Genomic DNA, 17,917 nt, shown 5'->3' with positions numbered 1-17,917 from the left:
GAGGTCTGGTAAAGCATAGGGAAGCATTGTAAAGCACAGAGAGGTCTGGTAAAGCACTGGGAAGCATTGTAAAGCACAGAGAGGTCTGGTAAAGCATAGGGAAGCATTGTAAAGCACAGAGAGGTCTGGTAAAGCACTGGGAAGCATTGTAAAGCACAGATATATATTTCACTGCAGTTCTCTACAGTAAAACAGATCGCTGCATTTGTTCTGAAAGAGCGGGTCGCTGTCACAGCACAGTAAGACACAGAGGGGCGTGGTAAAGGCACAGCAATCGGCTCCCTTGTCCTCGATGACCTTAAGGACATGAATGTAATAAACTGTATTTCACTGCGCCATTCTGTACTCCTTCACCTTACCTTGCAATGCAACACAATACAGCAGACAGTACTGGGAAAGACAGTTTGTTTGAAAGGGATTCTTTAACGGGCTAAATTTATTTTCAACGATATGATTATGAATATATGCATCAAACTGAGCGTCTGCAGGTCTGTGGTTTATATTTAAAAACGATCCGAACGAAATCTATAAACATGTTTTATCCATAAGCAACACCAACTAATGCAAAGTTATGAGGTACCAAATTTAAAATAAATAAATAAATAAATAAATAAATAAAATAAATAATAATAATAATAATTAAAATGAGCTTAGGTATTCGTTGAAGTATGACATTACTGTTTCAAAACTACCACAATTGATAAATAATAACGATAAGAAATTGTGGTTTATTGTGAGAAGGCTGCCGGCATTTATTATTTTAAAACCAAAATTAAGTATACGATACCTTAAAAATAACTCAATACTGTTTTGCTTATCGTATTTAGTAATACTGGTTAACTAATATTATCAGGAATACTCAATACACCAAACGGTAAATAAAATGTTAATCATCACCTTATTGTATTATATACTCAATAATAAGAATATAATTATATAATAGTATAAATTATTATTATTATTATTATTATATATATATTATTCTATATAATATATAATATATATATATCTATATATATATATATATATATATATATATAAATATATATATATATATATATAAAAAATAATATATATATATATATATATAATATTGAAGTTACTGTACCTCGCCTCCGATTTGCTGAAAAGCTGCCGGCATTTCCCCGGGCTGCTGCTTGCGCGCAGGACTGTAAGGGTTAGTCCAATCTACTTAAATACATCAATCAAATAAAACACGCAACAATATAAAACAGGAGCCTTGGAGCCGGGTCGGGGGACGCTGTTTGATAAGTCTCGGGTCTCGCCGGGTTCGGTTCGGTTCGGTTCGGTAAAGTGAGTCTCAGACAGAGATAGAGCGAAACGGTCCCGCTGGGCGATTCTTGAACTGCCTGGAAGGGGATCCAAGAAGGGTTTGAAGAAGAAGAAAACGGGAAAGTTGAAGTGACCTTAGATGTTATTGGCTGAGAGGGAGGGGCGCGGCGCAAGTCAGTACCCAGAGTTTCAGCAGCTCGCCGAGCTGTGCCTTTCCAAAATAGCACCCTAGCCCTGCCATGCGGAATACTGCTACGGTACAGGAATACGACAGTCATTTCGAGAGAGAGAGACACAGTGGAAGTTATTTCGTTAACACTGATTGTGTCCAGATTCACCTAGACCCTTCATTGAACTGATAATTTGCTTAATTAGACCTTTTTTTTTGCTTGATTGCAGCTCTTGCACAGTTGCAGTTCAAAGTTACTTATCAACTGTTACAGCTAACTTGAAATATGCAAAGAGCTGAAAACGAGTGAAAAAAAAAGGTCTAATTAAGCAAATTATCAGTTCAATGAAGGGTCTGGTTCAGTAATTGAGAGCTCGGTTTGAATGAAAACCAGCAGCCGCAGCAGGGGGGGAAGGGGGTCCCCAGGACCGGGTTTGAGAAGCCCTGCTCTAACATGGCATCCTCACGGTCAAAGAGGTCCTCCCCGGTGATCTTGCGCTCCCTCCTTGCAGATCGTAAGTTTAGCAAGAGCCAGGTGCAGATTCACCAGGAGGTCCCTCTTCTAGGTGGAGCCACGAACAGGGTGCCCGAAAAATAAAAAGACTGGAATTTGGCATTTGGAAAGAACGGCCGCAGTCTGGCGCATAAAAAAATATGAACTACCGACTCGGACTGACCGCTGAAAGGGCATGCGGCGTCCCGAGTCGGTGAAGTTGGGCAGGATCTCTCCAGACGCGACGGCTTCGAGGAGGCTTCTCCACCCTAGATCCCCAGCACCTCTCGGGAACAGGGGTGACAAAAGGAGTGACGCCCCAGCCTGACGTCCTCCCCCAGCCTGATCGTTTGTCCTCGCCTCGTCCAGACACGCTTTGAAGACTGCTACCGCCACCTCTCATATTTGGACTGTACAACATTCCAAAACGAAAAAAAAAAAAAAAAAAGTTTTTTTTTTTTTTTTTTTTAATTTTGAAAGGGAGTTCTATTTGGTTTTAAACGTTGGTCCAAACTTTTGAGAAGTATTGTGTGTGTGCGGGTGCAGTTTTGTCTGACTGGAGTTAGAAATAGTGAATAAAAATATAGTGAGTCAATACCAGACCTCTCTGTGCTTTACAAGTCCCTAGGCTTTACCAGACCTCTCTTTGCTTTACAATGCTTCCCTATGCTGTACCAGACCTCTCTGTGCTTTACAATGCTTCCCTATGCTTTACCAGACCTCTCTGTGCTTTACAATGCTTCCCTATGCTTTACCAGACCTCTCTGTGCTTTACAATGCTTCCCTATGCTTTACCAGACCTCTCTGTGCTTTACAATGCTTCCCTATGCTTTACCACACCTCTCTGTGCTTTACAATGCTTCCCTATGCTTTACCAGACCGCTCTGTGCTTTACAATGCTTCCCTATGCTTTACCAGACCTCTGCAATGCTTTATCATACTTGAAACAAGTTCTTACCACCAGCACTGGGAGCATTTGTATTGCTCTCTACCCCAGCCTTTCATGTGCTAAAGATCTGTGTGTGTGCGTGCGTACGTGTGTGTTTGTGTGTTCAATCACTGAGGTTAGAATATGCACGCCCAGTACAGCACAGTAGAAGTTAAAGTATCTGCTTTGTAGAATCCAAACACTTCCTGTGCTGTAGGTCCATTTCACTCCTATGGGGGGGGGGGGGCGACACCCTCTTCCAATGCTCTGATTATTCAAGATTTTAAATATGGTGGCTCAGTGTTTCCACAGCGCTTTGAAATACCGTGTTCTGCTCTGAGAGATGCGTGTTTTGTGAATGGCACCCTGGCTGTCTCACTGTACCCTTTGACTGGAGCACATACTGGACAGGTGGTTTTAAATTGAGTTCTCATGAGTGTGTCCACGTTTCAATCTGCACAGCGAAAGCAGTGTGTAAAACTGGACCTCATCTCGTTCCCAGTATCAAACTGGGGCCAGTTCCATCTGCATTCTCCGAGCCAATCTGCAATGCATGCCAGTGAGGTCAAACCTCCCCTGTTTCTAGAGCCACAAGGATCCATCCAGCTCAGGACAGCAGGTGTTGAGCTTGGCAGGCTGTACCACTGAGCTCTCCAGAGGGGGGTGGGAGAGGACCTGCCAAAGGGTGTCATGGAACAATGTGGCTGTTTATTTCAAACATGATTGCTGAGTCATTCCCTAAATGTCATGAGTGGATTAATAAGAGCGAGAGGGAGGAGGAGGAGGAGAGGGAGAGAAGGGGAGGGAGAGATTAGTAAAGGGAGGGGAGAGGAAAGGGGGAGCGAGCGAGGGAGGAGAGGAGTGGAGGAGAGAAGTAAGGAGAGAGGTAGGGAGGGGAGCTGGAGAGAGAAGTGGGGGAGGGAGCAGGGAGGAGAGGTGGTGGGAGAAGGGGAGGGAGGGAGGGGGAGTGAGTGAAGAGTGGAGGGAGGCGGGGAAGCTTATCAGTGTTACTCAAGCTTCAGTGAACATTTGGTGAAATGCTGCCACCTTGTGGACAGACTTTTTTTTCACAATGAAGATTTAACAAATTTGAAGGGGGGGGGGTGTCATTTAGTGCCCTCAAGTATTTTCCATTGGACACTAAATTCAAAGTTATTGGTGTTTTCTTTAGTGCTTCCCTTCAGCCTTGCGGGTTCTGTGTCCTGTCCAGTTGGTTTAGGGTCTCCAGAGGTAGTTTGTTCCTCCTTTCCCTGTGAATCCTGCAGCTGTCGCGATCCTTAATGAGTCGGAAAACTCCTTTTGTACTCATGGTGCTGGCGGCATATCACGGCACAGCTCTTCCAGCGACATTTCAACGGCTCTGGAACATTCCTAATTTTATTGTATTGTGGCTCTGGACTCGGTTTTCCACTGGTTCTTATCCTGTTACTCTAAATCTATCTTTACATGGATTTTAGCTGCTCTGAACTTGTCTGCAGAATCTCAAAGGACCTTTTTATTGTGTTTTAATTTTTTTTTTTATTGTTTTACATTTTGCATTTTTTTTTTTTTTTTTTTTTTTTTTTTTTAAATCGCATTTTTTTTTTTTTTTTTTTTTTAAATCGTACCCGCATGGACCCCTCGGAACTACATTTCCCATCATCCTCCTGCTCACTGGTAAATCCATCTCAGTTACATATGTGAGCAGGAGGATGATGGGAAATGTAGTTCCGAGTGGTCCACGCGAGTACATGGGAAGCCATCTTGAGCCAGGGAATGCGATTTCAAAGTTTTAAAAAAACAGTCAAAATGTAAAAAATAAATAATTCAAACAACACACACGCCTTCCTTAAACAGTTGTAGGAACACGTAACACAATCAAATAAAAAGGTCCTGATGTGCCCTTTATATGTTTGGCTTCAGTCGATGAAAGTAAAACAGCAAACAAACAAACAAAGAAACAAACAAACGAACAAACGAAAAATATTACCTTGTAAAAATGCTATTGCAACCTTAAAGGGGAGGCCAGTTTCTCTGGCAGGTGGTGCTCCCTGTTTTTAATTCTATTTCAGGACACTCGAGAAGGCCAGACCTAAAAGGAAAAGGAAGTTTGTGGTTTTAGTTATCGACAGAGAGAGTACTGTTGTCGCCCGGTTTTTTGTGATCTTCTGTCTTGGACCCATGGCCCTCAGCAACAGCTTCCTGATTGGACGACGGTTCAGGCAGCGGGCGGGACCAGGAGTAGACGCTCAGTGACTCAGTACAAGGCAGCGAAGCCTCTGTTTCCATGTCTTGTTTTTCGGCTTCCACTTTCAACCGCAACTGGGTTTTCTTTTTTTGTCAGTGCAGTTTCTCATGAAATCCGGCCGTATGAAACTGATACGAGAGTCAGGCTCTTTAAAGTCACTGCGAAAGGAGCCACAATATTGACGATATTAGGGGTAGCCGACTTTGTCAAGCGTTCACCACTAATCTGCAAAAAAAAATAAGCTTTGAAACATAGTGTTGAGAGATGAGTTTGGTGCTGTAGAACTTTCTTTAATTGTATCACAACTTCATACTGCCCAAACCCCGCACATCACTTGGAATTTTATACCTGTAATCCGTAACCACATTTAATATATTTGGTCTAATTTGTTACTGTATAGCTCACAGTCAGCCGTCATTTGAGACACAGTCCCCCCTCTATGATCGCCAAGCCATCGGATGGAGCTAGCAGCGCAACCTAACGTCCTTCGTAAACTGGGCGCCACTCCTTCTTTGTAGAGGTTTGTAAAAGTTAGCGCAAGGGTGCCGCGCCGCTACAGTCGCAGAAGCTAGTACTGTATACTCAGCAATTTGAACCCTCTCTCTTTCCCCCCTCATCTCAGGGTGCGCTGTAGCGCGATGAGGAGAAACAGTCCCAGTTTGCCTCCTTAACCCAGCGCCAGAGCCAATCGGATCAACGCTACAGCGCACCCTACTGGCAGCGGGAGAGCTCCACTCTTGCAGGGCTTGTCCTCCATGGGGCAGCAGCTCACCTGCGTGGCGGAGTGTGTGAAGAGGCGCTCGGGGATCAGAGGGTGCCCGCAGAACTTCTCCTGAGCTGGTGTGGGGAGTTTGGGTTAGGAAGCTTAGTTGGACAGGGCTGGGAGCTCATTGACCCAAAATGAGAACCCGGGACAAGGAAGTAATTTAGTATGAGTAGTATTGTTAAAAGGTTTTAAATATTTGGTAAAGTGTGGTTACTTTAATTAAGATAATAATAATAATAATAATAATAATAATAATAATAATAATAATATACAGAATTTTAGAGAGTCCATCAGTGTGAAAAGATTTTCCGGCAAACGTATTTAATATACAGAGTCGAAATGAATTATGCAACAGCAGCCGGGCAGTTTGAAGGTCAGATGTTATCAACACTTTGTTTTTTTTTGTTTTTTTAACTTCTAACTGAAAACGAAAAAGGTCTGGAAACTAACTGTCGACAGAAATCAAAAGGTCAGGGCTTTTATTCAAAGGTAAAGTGTGTGTGTGTGTGTGCCTGTGCGTGTCTGTTTTAGTCAGTGTCTCTTTGCCTGTGTGTGTGCGCCTGCCTGCCTCTGTGTGTGTGTGTGTGTGTTTGTTAGTCACTGTCTCTTTGCCTGTGTGTGTCTGTGTTTGCTCTTTTCATCTGAGCTCTGCCTCAACAACAGCTTGCTAGAAAATGTTAACCTGCGCTTGACTGCACTCTGAAGTGATTTTACCTTGGCTGTGCTTGGTACAGCGAAATCTGACAAGGCTGGGCTGTGTGTGTGTGTGTGTGTGTGTGTGTGTGTGTGTGTGCGCGCGTCGTGGCTGCGTCAGTATGAATCAAGATCAACTTTCAGAAAGGAGAATTTCGACAAGGCATATTTCAAACAAGATGTAAATGCTTTTGGATTACATTGCAGTTTGAGAGAGAGCTTGTGACTGAGAGAGAGGGAGAGAGAGAGAGGGGAGGAGGAGGCAGAGAGAGGGAGGGAGGGAGGGAGGGAGGCAGGCAGAGAGATCTGATGTTTCCGGTTAGATGTGGGTTGCCTTGTGACAGTGCACTTCTAACTGGCGCTAAATTAAAAAAAAAAAAAAAAAAAATTTAAACTAGAAAAAATCCCCAACTGAGTCAGCAGATCCCAGCTGCCATCTTCCCTAAACCGTCCGACTTCAGTTCGTAAATAAAGACACTGTACCAGCACTTCAGTTCAGCGCTCAGTTCAGATGCTTGCTTTTCAGTGAGAGAGCTTGTCACTGCGTCAATGAAGCCAACTGGAACATAACAGGTACGTACACAAGCTGTTGGTCTCATTTCCTTCTCTGTAGTGATGAGGTGTTTCTGCATAGCTGGGGAGCTGATAATGTGTGTGTTTTTAAGCTTTAATTAAAATCGTTTATTTTTTTATTTTCCTGGCGTTTTATGCTGGATCATGAGGCTTTTATTTTTGAATGGTAGGCCATTCTCCAGCCTTCCTCTAAGCAGTGCAAAATACCCTGAGGCGGTCATTCGAGTATTTCGGGGGACCAACCAATGGGAAAAAGACCCCAATTTCGGCGGTAGACTTCTCTGGCTTCCGATTGGCGACGTCGACGCGTTTTTTAAAAAAATGTAACGTTTTTTCAGCCGTTTTGTGCTTGTTTTCCCTGCACCCCCCCTCCTCCCTCCTCCCTCCCTCCCTCCCATCTCTCTTTCTCTTCTGGTATAAATTCGGCTTGTGTTCTGTTTTCGCCATTTATCGAGCGTTTTTAAAGATGGATACGGACGACAACGCTACGTTTTCGTTATTTTCGACAGACTGCGGAGAATTCGAACCCGGTTTTGGGGCCAGTCCGGGCTTCATTTGCAACAGGTGGGTCTATAATCCAGCTGGTGCCTTGTCTGTCCTCCTGAAGCGCTCCAGTCTTGAAATAACTGTGTTTTTCTGGTCCGAATTTAGTTTTTTGTCGGCCGTGTTTTTACCTGCGACTTCGCGCTGTTATAAGCGCAGTAATTCATGTGTTTAAAATATTCTCCTTTTTTTTTTTTGTAATGGAAAGTGGTGGAGAGTTACTTTGTGTTTTACAAAGGCATATGCAGGAGTTTACTAAAAAAAGAATATTCAAACTGAACCCAAACCCGCATTTGATTATATTAAAGATAGAATCCGTTTTTTTTTTTTTTTTTTTTTTTACTGTTATGTCAAAATATATTTTGAAATACATTAGTCGGGCACAAATGTTGCAAATGTCCTTGATTTCTAACGTGAATGATAAATTTGTGTAGCGGAGAAAGAAAGGTGGTGGTAGCTGTAACTGTGTTTTCTTTTTAAATTTCGTTTTTAAGTGTTGAAACTTTGGCAGCTATAACGTAGGAGAAGCTGACTTGCATTAAAATAATTGCAGAGACAGACTTAGCATGGTCATAGACTGTGCTTTGAAGCTGATGGTTAGCGCTGCTGCCTCATAGCGCCAGGGTCCTGGGTTCGAATCTGGCCTAGAGGGCCTGTCCGTGTGGAGTTTGCACGTTCTCCCCCGTGTTCGCGTGGGCTTTCCTCCCACAGTCCAAAGACATGCTGGTCAGGTTGACTGGTCATTCTAAATTGCCCTCAGTGTGTGTGTGTGTGTGTGGTGCCCTGCGATGGACTGGGGTCCCGCCCAGGGTGTAGTCCTGCCCGTGTCTGCCAGGTTAGGGTCCAGCTCACCGCGACCTAGTAGAGGATTAAGCAGTTATTGATAATGGATGGATGGATTTGCATTTCGCTAGATATTATACAGTTGGTACCCTAATATCAATCAGATGTAATCAATCCTTAACCCTGTGATGCCCATTTCTGTATGACATGTGATGCGACTGTTAGCAGCCCTCTATTATCATTTTTGAAATCCCGCCTCACCAGCCAGAATATTTCACATCCAGTCTATTAGGTTTTGCCCTGGATATGAAAAAATAAGAAATAGAACTGACTCATTCTGCCTCACAAAGTCAGATGAAAGCTGCTGAATAATGTTACGTGAACATATCGAATCGCACCCCGCTTTGCAGTTTCCCGTGCGCTCGAGGAAAAACTGTCAACACTTCTTCGAAATCTGAAGTGAAATATTGCCTTATTACTGTTATGGCTTCTGCGATATGATGTTGTATTTTCTTTGATTTGTAAATTCTCGAGTCGCTGAATTAGTGTGCGTCTCAGAATGACTGACAATATCAGATCCACGGTCACACCAAGGGTCTCTTGCTGCTGTGTATTTCCACAGTAGGTATTCAGCAAATTCAGGTGTACTTACATTGTTATTATGCATAGTTACAAATTAACAATTAACTTGTGTACATTTTTTTTTGCATGATTTATCACTGACCCTAAACCTTTTTTTGATACAGTTGTGTACATATATAGTGGAGATTTACATGCTTAATAACACTGAAGTGCTGTGCAAGCAGCACACGTGTAATTACTATGTAACGACCATGTAAATACACACACATGTATGTGTGGTGTTACCGGATGTGCAATGCGAAGCCATGTTGAAAGATATTGTAATGCAAGCCTTGTATCATGAGTCTACAACTAGACAGCCACAGATGAAATAATGCTGATATTCTGTCCACAACAGTGCAGTATTTTCATTAAAACGAACACAGATTAAATGAATTCCCTGATAGTAAGATTTTTCCACACGGTCCGGGACACATTTGACAGTTGCTGATTGTAAATGACTTAATATATTTCCTGTTTGCGCGAATTATTTTGGAAGAAAGTTTTGAGTTAAACGCAACGCTCAGGTTCGAACAGCTGACTACAAAGGATACTGGGAAATGCTTTGTAGCGCTTTTTGGGGACTACAGATCACCATGATGCATTGCGAGTTGCCATTGGTTCCACGACCCACAGAAACGAGTGACCAGCGCAAACATGCACTACCTTTGCAGAGAAATGGAGGTGTTGAAAGATAATGCACCTCCTTACAAGAGAAACAAAGATGCTGCGAGAGATTTCAACATCCCCACGCAGATTAAAATCTCAATGATATTATTATTGTCAGTGCAACTCACACAGGTGTTACAGGGCAGTACAGGGTTACAATGCAAGCTTTGTATTTAAATACAGTGTAGTTTACAATAAGTGCATTATTATTATTATTATTATTATTATTATTATTATTATTATTAATAATGAGTCATTTAGCAGACGCTTTTATCCAAAGCGACTTGCAGAGACTAGGGGGGTGAACTCTGCATCATTAACAACCGCTGCTGCTGCTGCAGAGTCTCTTCCAATAGGACCTCGTTTGTTTTGCGTCTCATCTGAAGGGTGGAGCACAAGGAGCTGAAGTGACTTGCTCAGTGTCTCACACACACACACACACACACACACACACACACACATACACTGACGATGTGGTGCTGAGACAAGTGGCTGAGCTGGGATTTGAACCTCCTGGGATCAAGCTCCTTATCTTCATCCACTGGACCACCAAGCCTCCTACTAAAATACAATATGAACTAGGAGGATGCAACAAGCTAGGGTTACAGAAAAGCAGATCTAATGAATCGCTCTCTGAGTCACTTCCGCTCTACGAGGCTCCTTCTGTCTGGTGTGAATCGATTCATTGTTATTCTGACTGGCTTTTTTCCATGTCCGGTCAAGTTGTTGTAGTGGTTTTGCCTGCCTGCAGCCTTTAGTGGGTGAGAGATGGCTTATGTAATTTCTATTACAGGAGAGTAGCTCGCTTCATATTGGACATAAATAATCCAGCTCTGGCCAAAAGTGTTGCATCCCCCTCTAGAATGAACTTGGTGTGCCTCATGAGGTCGAATGAAAGCTGCTCAATGACGTTAACATGTTGAATGAACTAAAAAGCTGACTTGAAAAATCTGACATTTCGAAATCTAACACCAGGAATATGCTTAAAACTGGATCCCCGTGCTGTTGCTGTTTTTTTTTTTTTTTTTTTTTTTGAGATCGTTTTTCTAGTTTCTTTGATTGCATGATGTTTAATAACAGAAGATCGAGTGATGTTCATTTAATTTTGGCCACAGCTGTGGTACAGGGTGAGAGATGGCTTTAAAAGCAGGCAATTAGGATTTTTCATTGCAAGACAGTAGCTGTTATTTGCTAATATTGGACTCGCCAAGATACAGTGAGAGAGGCATGGTGGAGACCAACCAAGACGTAGCTTTGCCTAGGGAACGAGGACTTCCTATTGGCTGAAGTGTAGTGCTGGCTCCAGGGAGCCATCAAAACGTGGCCCCGCTGATGCATCACCATGGCAACCATCTGGAATTATTATTTATTTATTTGACAGGCGCCTTTATACCCAGGAGACTCACACAGGTGTTACAGGGCATGCAGAGTTACAATGCAAGCTTCATATTGAAACACAATGTAGTTTGCTAGAATACAATATGCAGTGCAAATAATAACACTGCTAGAATATGAACTGGGATGCCGTGTATAATAATAACACTGCTAGAATATGAACTGGGATGCCGTGTAGAATAATAACACTGCTAGAATATGAACTGGGATGCCGTGTATAATAATAACACTGCTAGAATATGAACTGGGATGCCGTGTATAATAATAACACTGCTAGAATATGAACTGGGATGCTGTGTATAATAATAACACTGCTAGAATCCAATATGAACTAGGATGCCGTGTATAATAATAACACTGCTAGAATCCAATATGAACTAGGATGCCGTGTATAATAATAACACTGCTAGAATCCAATATGAACTAGGATGCTGTGTATAATAATAACACTGCTAGAATCCAATATGAACTAGGATGCCGTGTATAATAATAACACTGCTAGAATACAATATGAACTAGGATGCCGTGTATAATAATAACACTGCTAGAATCCAATATGAACTAGGATGCCGTGTATAATAATAACACTGCTAGAATACAATATGAACTAGGATGCCGTGTATAATAATAACACTGCTAGAATACAATATGAACTAGGATGCCGTGTATAATAATAACACTGCTAGAATACAATATGAACTAGGATGCCGTGTATAATAATAACACTGCTAGAATACAATATGAACTAGGAAGCCGTGTATAATAATAACACTGCTAGAATACAATATGAACTGGGATGCCGTGTATAATAATAACACTGCTAGAATACAATATGAACTAGGATGCCGTGTATAATAATAACACTGCTAGAATCCAATATGAACTAGGATGCTGTGTATAATAATAACACTGCTAGAATCCAATATGAACTAGGATGCCGTGTATAATAATAACACTGCTAGAATCCAATATGAACTGGGATGCTGTGTATAATAATAACACTGCTAGAATCCAATATGAACTAGGATGCTGTGTATAATAATAACACTGCTAGAATACAATATGAACTAGGATGCCGTGTATAATAATAACACTGCTAGAATCCAATATGAACTAGGATGCTGTGTATAATAATAACACTGCTAGAATACAATATGAACTAGGATGCTGTGTATAATAATAACACTGCTAGAATACAATATGAACTAGGATGCTGTGTATAATAATAACACTGCTAGAATCCAATATGAACTAGGATGCCGTGTATAATAATAACACTGCTAGAATACAAATACAATATGAACTAGGATGCTGTGTATAATAATAACACTGCTAGAATACAATATGAACTAGGATGCCTGTGTATAATAATAACACTGCTAGAATCCAATATGAACTAGGATGCCGTGTATAATAATAACACTGCTAGAATACAATATGAACTAGGATGCTGTGTATAATAATAACACTGCTAGAATACAATATGAACTAGGATGCCGTGTATAATAATAACACTGCTAGAATACAATATGAACTAGGATGCCTGTGTATAATAATAACACTGCTAGAATCCAATATGAACTGGGATGCCGTGTATAATAATAACGCTGCTAGAATCCAATATGAACTAGGATGCTGTGTATAATAATAACACTGCTAGAATACAATATGAACTGGGATGCCGTGTATAATAATAACACTGCTAGAATCCAATATGAACTGGGATGCCGTGTATAATAATAACACTGCTAGAATCCAATATGAACTAGGATGCCGTGTATAATAATAACACTGCTAGAATACAATATGAACTAGGATGCTGTGTATAATAATAACACTGCTAGAATCCAATATGAACTAGGATGCCGTGTATAATAATAACACTGCTAGAATCCAATATGAACTAGGATGCCGTGTATAATAATAACGCTGCTAGAATACAATATGAACTAGGATGCTGTGTATAATAATAACACTGCTAGAATACAATATGAACTAGGATGCTGTGTATAATAATAACACTGCTAGAATCCAATATGAACTAGGATGCTGTGTATAATAATAACACTGCTAGAATCCAATATGAACTGGGATGCTGTGTATAATAATAACACTGCTAGAATCCAATATGAACTAGGATGCCGTGTATAATAATAACACTGCTAGAATCCAATATGAACTAGGATGCTGTGTATAATAATAACGCTGCTAGAATCCAAGCGGCGCCGCGGTGTTGGCAGATTGATTCCCTGTCAGTGTGCGTTGGTTTTGACGGCGTGTCGCTTCTCCGCACCACGGTGTAAAACGGTACCGTTAAACACAGGCAGCGATTGAAGGGGTGTGTTATTCAGAGACACGGAGCTGCGCCTTTTCTCGCGAGTATACGGTTAACCCAAATCACATGAGGCATGTTCCTCTCCTCCCCGTCCGGTTTAGTTGGGGATTCCCCAAAACGTGGATCTGTGTCTGAAAAAAAAAAAAAAAAAAAAAAAAAAAACCAGGGTGAAAGAAAACCCAAACCCTTTATAACAGGATAGCTGTCCTGGGCATTGACCCGGGTGATAGCGCCGGACAGGGCTGACGGTAAGCATCGCTTTGAATCAGATAGACGCAGACTGAGTCTCATAGGAAAAATAATGCAGTCAGAGATTGGGTTAAAAGTGCATGGCAGTGGATTCATTATAACACAGCTGAGATATTGCGAGTAATATTACTGCCACCGCGAAATACGAACCTGGGGTTTTTTGTTTTATTATTAGAAAAAAAAAAAAAAACACATAACTCGCAGGCTTTATAGTGTGCTGTTAGCAAATGTCTTTAAATGCCTTTTTTTTTTTAAAATGAAGGATGTTAAGTTTTATAGTTCTGTTTTGATGCGTAATATTATTATAGAGCAAGTTTGCACGGTACCCTGGGGGGGGGGTGAATTTTTAATTATTTTTATTAATTCATTGTTTTCAAAGTACGATTTAAAAAAAAATGAATACTGCATATAAAATTATAGTTAAGAATATATAAGAATAGTTATCTGCGTATTTATTGCATGTGTTTTGTTAAACTAGAAGGGCTCCGACGTCAATTTCGTCAATAGCTGTAAAGTTTTCTAATTGTGTTTTTTTTTTTTTTTTTTTTTTTTTAATTACGAACTTTTTTTCAGCAAAAATGTTAATTTTAAACTTAATCAAGAAAATGCAGCCTTTGAATTTTAGAGAAGCTTCCAAAATCTATATTGAGGGAGGTATTGTGAAAGTTAAACGATGTCTTTCTAAACCTGGTTAGTCTTTTTCTTTGCCAGGCTTAAAACAAATCCAAATGTAAGTTTAGAAATCGAATTTCTTGGCGATATTCTAATGTTTTGATTTCTTTTTTAAATTTGTTTTCGTCTTCAATTGGTCTACCTTCCCCCTTTCTTTCCCTGTTTTGGTGCTGCCCTGGGAAACAGTTTTGTTTGTGATGGGGGGCGGATCGCCCTTATTCGGTTTCTGGTTTCCTTTTCTTCGGGTTTTAAAACTTTCATATCTGTCATTGAAACAGTTCAGCAAAAACCCACGAGTAATTTCAATGCGGTTTAAACGCATTTAATGTTAAGGGTGTGGGAATCGAGTATCGCCGTTTCTCCCCTTTTTCGCGAACTTGGTTTTGTCCGTCTTTTTACTTCTTCACTTTGACGACAGTATTTCTTTCCCGGGGGGGGGGGGATTATTTAAGTTAATTACTTTTTACAGTTATTTAAAAAAAAAAAAAAATTAAATAAGAAAAATACGTTTTTTTAATGCGTGTATTCGTTCTCCAAGCACTTTTTTTAACCCGTGTTTTTCATGTTGTCGAAACGGGTGTGCCATGTTGACGGCTAATGGTTTTACCCGATGAGGTCATGGATTTCACCTTGACGACAGGCGAACGAAGCAGAGAGATCTAAATAAAATGTGTTGTTGTTGTTGTTGTTTGTTGTTATTGTTTTTCTGGACTTATCCCGATTTAAAATAAATAAATAACTTTAGAAACAATTAACTAATGTGTTAAAACAATTCCCTCAAACCTCAGTTGGCTTCAGCACCTGATATATATGTTCGGATTTGTGCTTCTGATTTCTCGACTCTCCTTTTTTAAGAATCCAGTTTATCCCATCTCAGTCACACACAGAGAAACAAGTTCATAGCGAAATTGATTTAAAAAAAAAAAAACTAAATTCGCTTTTAAATCGGCCCAGCCTTCATTTTTCATTTACAAGCACGATCGCGACATGTTAAAAAGCTAGACATTAATGACAGATAGCGTTTGACTCCTGGCACGCTTTCTCACAGCTGTTGTTTACACGAAAAAGGCAGATTTTAAAAGCCCCAAAATTAAATCAGTTTTATTATTAACGCCTTTCTCAGTTGTGATTTGAAATGCACGAATGGCTGAACGGGTATCAATTTTAATATAGATACCCGTTGTACTTTTAAACTTCTAAACGACTCCCATTTCATAGCAGTTTTGATCCATTCCTGGTTATACTATGAGTTCAATAACACACACCTGAGCCTGTTACCTAGACATGGTGGCTGATCAAGCTGGTAGCAAAACCTGGACTGGGTGACACTGCTCTGCAATAGGAGTCATATTTACATCCATCCAGTAAACAAAACGTAATTTCAATACGGTGGACAGTAGCATTGCATTAAACCCTTTCCCATCCTGAATTTATCACAGCGGTAACAAGCTCCGATGTGTCTGAGTTTGAAACCTAGTAAAACCAAGAAGGGATCCATCTGCTCTGCAACGGGAGTCTTGCTCCCACACCCCTGACAATTCTGTGGCAGTGAAGCGGTGCTTTCTTTTTTAAAAAAACAAAATATCCCGGGATCTGAAATGTCTCTCCCTCCTCAGCAGTGCAGAGTGGCTTGCCTGTCGCCGTGGTAACCGCACTCGTTTCCAAGGCGAGATGGCCGACCCCGCGTCCGACAGTCTGGAACAGTTGAGCCAGGAGTCCTTCCAGGAGCTCTGGAACATCGTGTGAGTATCTGAGGGTAGAGGAAACGAGAGTCGGAGCCTTTCTTTTTATTTATTTATTTTTTTTTTTTTTACAAAAGCGCGGATTTCAAACTCGTCTGGCGGAGTCGACTCCGCTTCTTACGAATTTAAACACTAAAAAAATAAAAAATAAATCGGTAGTTCTTGAAAAGGGGTCTTGATCCCAGGAGGTTCAAATCCCGGCTCAGCCACTGACTCCCTGTGTGTGGGAGACCCTGAGCGAGTCACTGAACCTCCTTGTGCTCCGTCCTTCAGATGTAAAGCAAACGAGGTCCTATTGGAAGAGACTCTGCAGCAGCAGCAGTTGTTGATGATGCAGAGTTCACCCCCCTAGTCTCTGCGAGTCGCTTTGCATAAAAGCATCTGCTAAATAATAACTCAACTGCCAAAGCAGTTGACTCTCAAGTAATGTGAATTTCAAGGGACTGGACGTTTATCTTTTATTGATCTTATCTGGACTCTAAAGCCCAGCCCACGCTGTGAGTTTGTATTGGAGAATCATGAGAAGTATTATACTTTAAAAAGTACCATGCGGTTTATTGAAAGTGCCTGGCTGCGAGGGAACTTTTTTTAAAAAGCATACACTGCAGCTGGAAAGAGCTGCGTGTTGCGTTATGGACACTGCTGAAGCACAGAAGCAAGGCGGTCTCAACAGAGCCAAGCAGAAACGTGGATGAACTGCATCCACAGTCTGCTGTTCACAGGGCTGTCTGTGTTCTGGGTTTTCAGAACTGTTGACAGTGCTCTTGTGAATGCTGAAGTGTGCGGCGTCTTTGTTTCTCTTGTAAGGAGGTGCGTTAACTTTCAACACCTCCACTTCTCTGCAAAGGATAGCGCTTGTTTACGCTGGTCAGTCATTTCTGTGCGCCCTGGAACGATGGCAACTCGCAATGCATCATGGGATCTGTAGTCCCCAAACAGCACTACAATAGAGGTGCCAATCTGAATGCCAGTGAATACATTTCCCAGTGTCCTTTATGTGATGTTAAACAAATATTTGAATTGCATGCTTGGTCACGTTGACTCTCTTTCAATTTCAGTTTTAAGAGATGCTATCGGGTCTAATAAGAGATAAGAACATTGATTGTAAAGCCGTGATGTCATATCGAAGGCTGTATTAATTCCTGTTTCTTTCTTTAGTGGAACCAGAGGCGATGAATTCTGGGAGGAAAATGTGAGAAACTTTTATTAATTTTCATCCTGTTTAGACAACCTGACACAGAACATCTCCCTCCCAGTCCCTCTTCAGCTCCACTAGAGCCACACTGCCTCCCTCCCTCCCAGTCTCTCCTCAGCTCCACTAGAGCCACACTGCTTCCCTCCCTCCCAGTCCCTCCTCAGCTCCACTAGAGCCACACTGCTTCCCTCCCTCCCAGTCCCTCCTCAGCTCCACTAGAGCCACACTGCTTCCCTCCCTCCCAGTCCCTCCTCAGCTCCACTAGAGCCACACTGCTTCCCTCCCTCCCTCCCTCCCAGTCCCTCCTCAGCTCCACTAGAGCCACACTGCTTCCCTCCCTCCCAGTCCCTCCTCAGCTCCACTAGAGCCACATTCTTTTCCTCCTTCCCTATACCCTAGACACAGTTTCTCAGCTACATATTAAGGGGTGATCCTGTGGTGGGAGGGGCTAGGTCAGCGAGGGCGGGGCTGTAGCCCGGTCTGGGCTCTGTGATTGGCCCAGCATTGACATGCATTCCCCTGGCTGTTCCCTGGTAGGTTAATTTATTCCCCGGGTTGGAGGGCCTGCAGA

The 17,917-nt window shown here is 41.7% G+C and overlaps 1 long non-coding RNA gene across 4 annotated transcripts; it reads left to right on the top strand.

Annotated features, from left to right (window-relative positions):
- Nucleotides 1-6,871: 6,871 nt before the first annotated feature.
- Nucleotides 6,872-17,917, top strand: LOC121308049. Of its 4 annotated transcripts, none has more exons than XR_005948449.1 (4): nucleotides 6,872-7,142; nucleotides 16,029-16,151; nucleotides 17,310-17,343; nucleotides 17,884-17,917. It is a non-coding gene; the product is annotated as an uncharacterized LOC121308049 (long non-coding RNA). The 4 variants fall into 4 exon arrangements; XR_005948448.1 differs by having other exon boundaries at nucleotides 16,026-16,151; XR_005948447.1 differs by lacking the exon at nucleotides 6,872-7,142 and adding an exon at nucleotides 13,348-13,736.

The sequence above is a fragment of the Polyodon spathula genome, unplaced genomic scaffold (assembly GCF_017654505.1).
Source record: "Polyodon spathula isolate WHYD16114869_AA unplaced genomic scaffold, ASM1765450v1 scaffolds_99, whole genome shotgun sequence".
Classification (NCBI taxonomy): domain Eukaryota; kingdom Metazoa; phylum Chordata; class Actinopteri; order Acipenseriformes; family Polyodontidae; genus Polyodon; species Polyodon spathula.
Note: the sequence above shows the minus strand (reverse complement) of the source record. Positions and strands in the feature narration are given on the sequence as shown.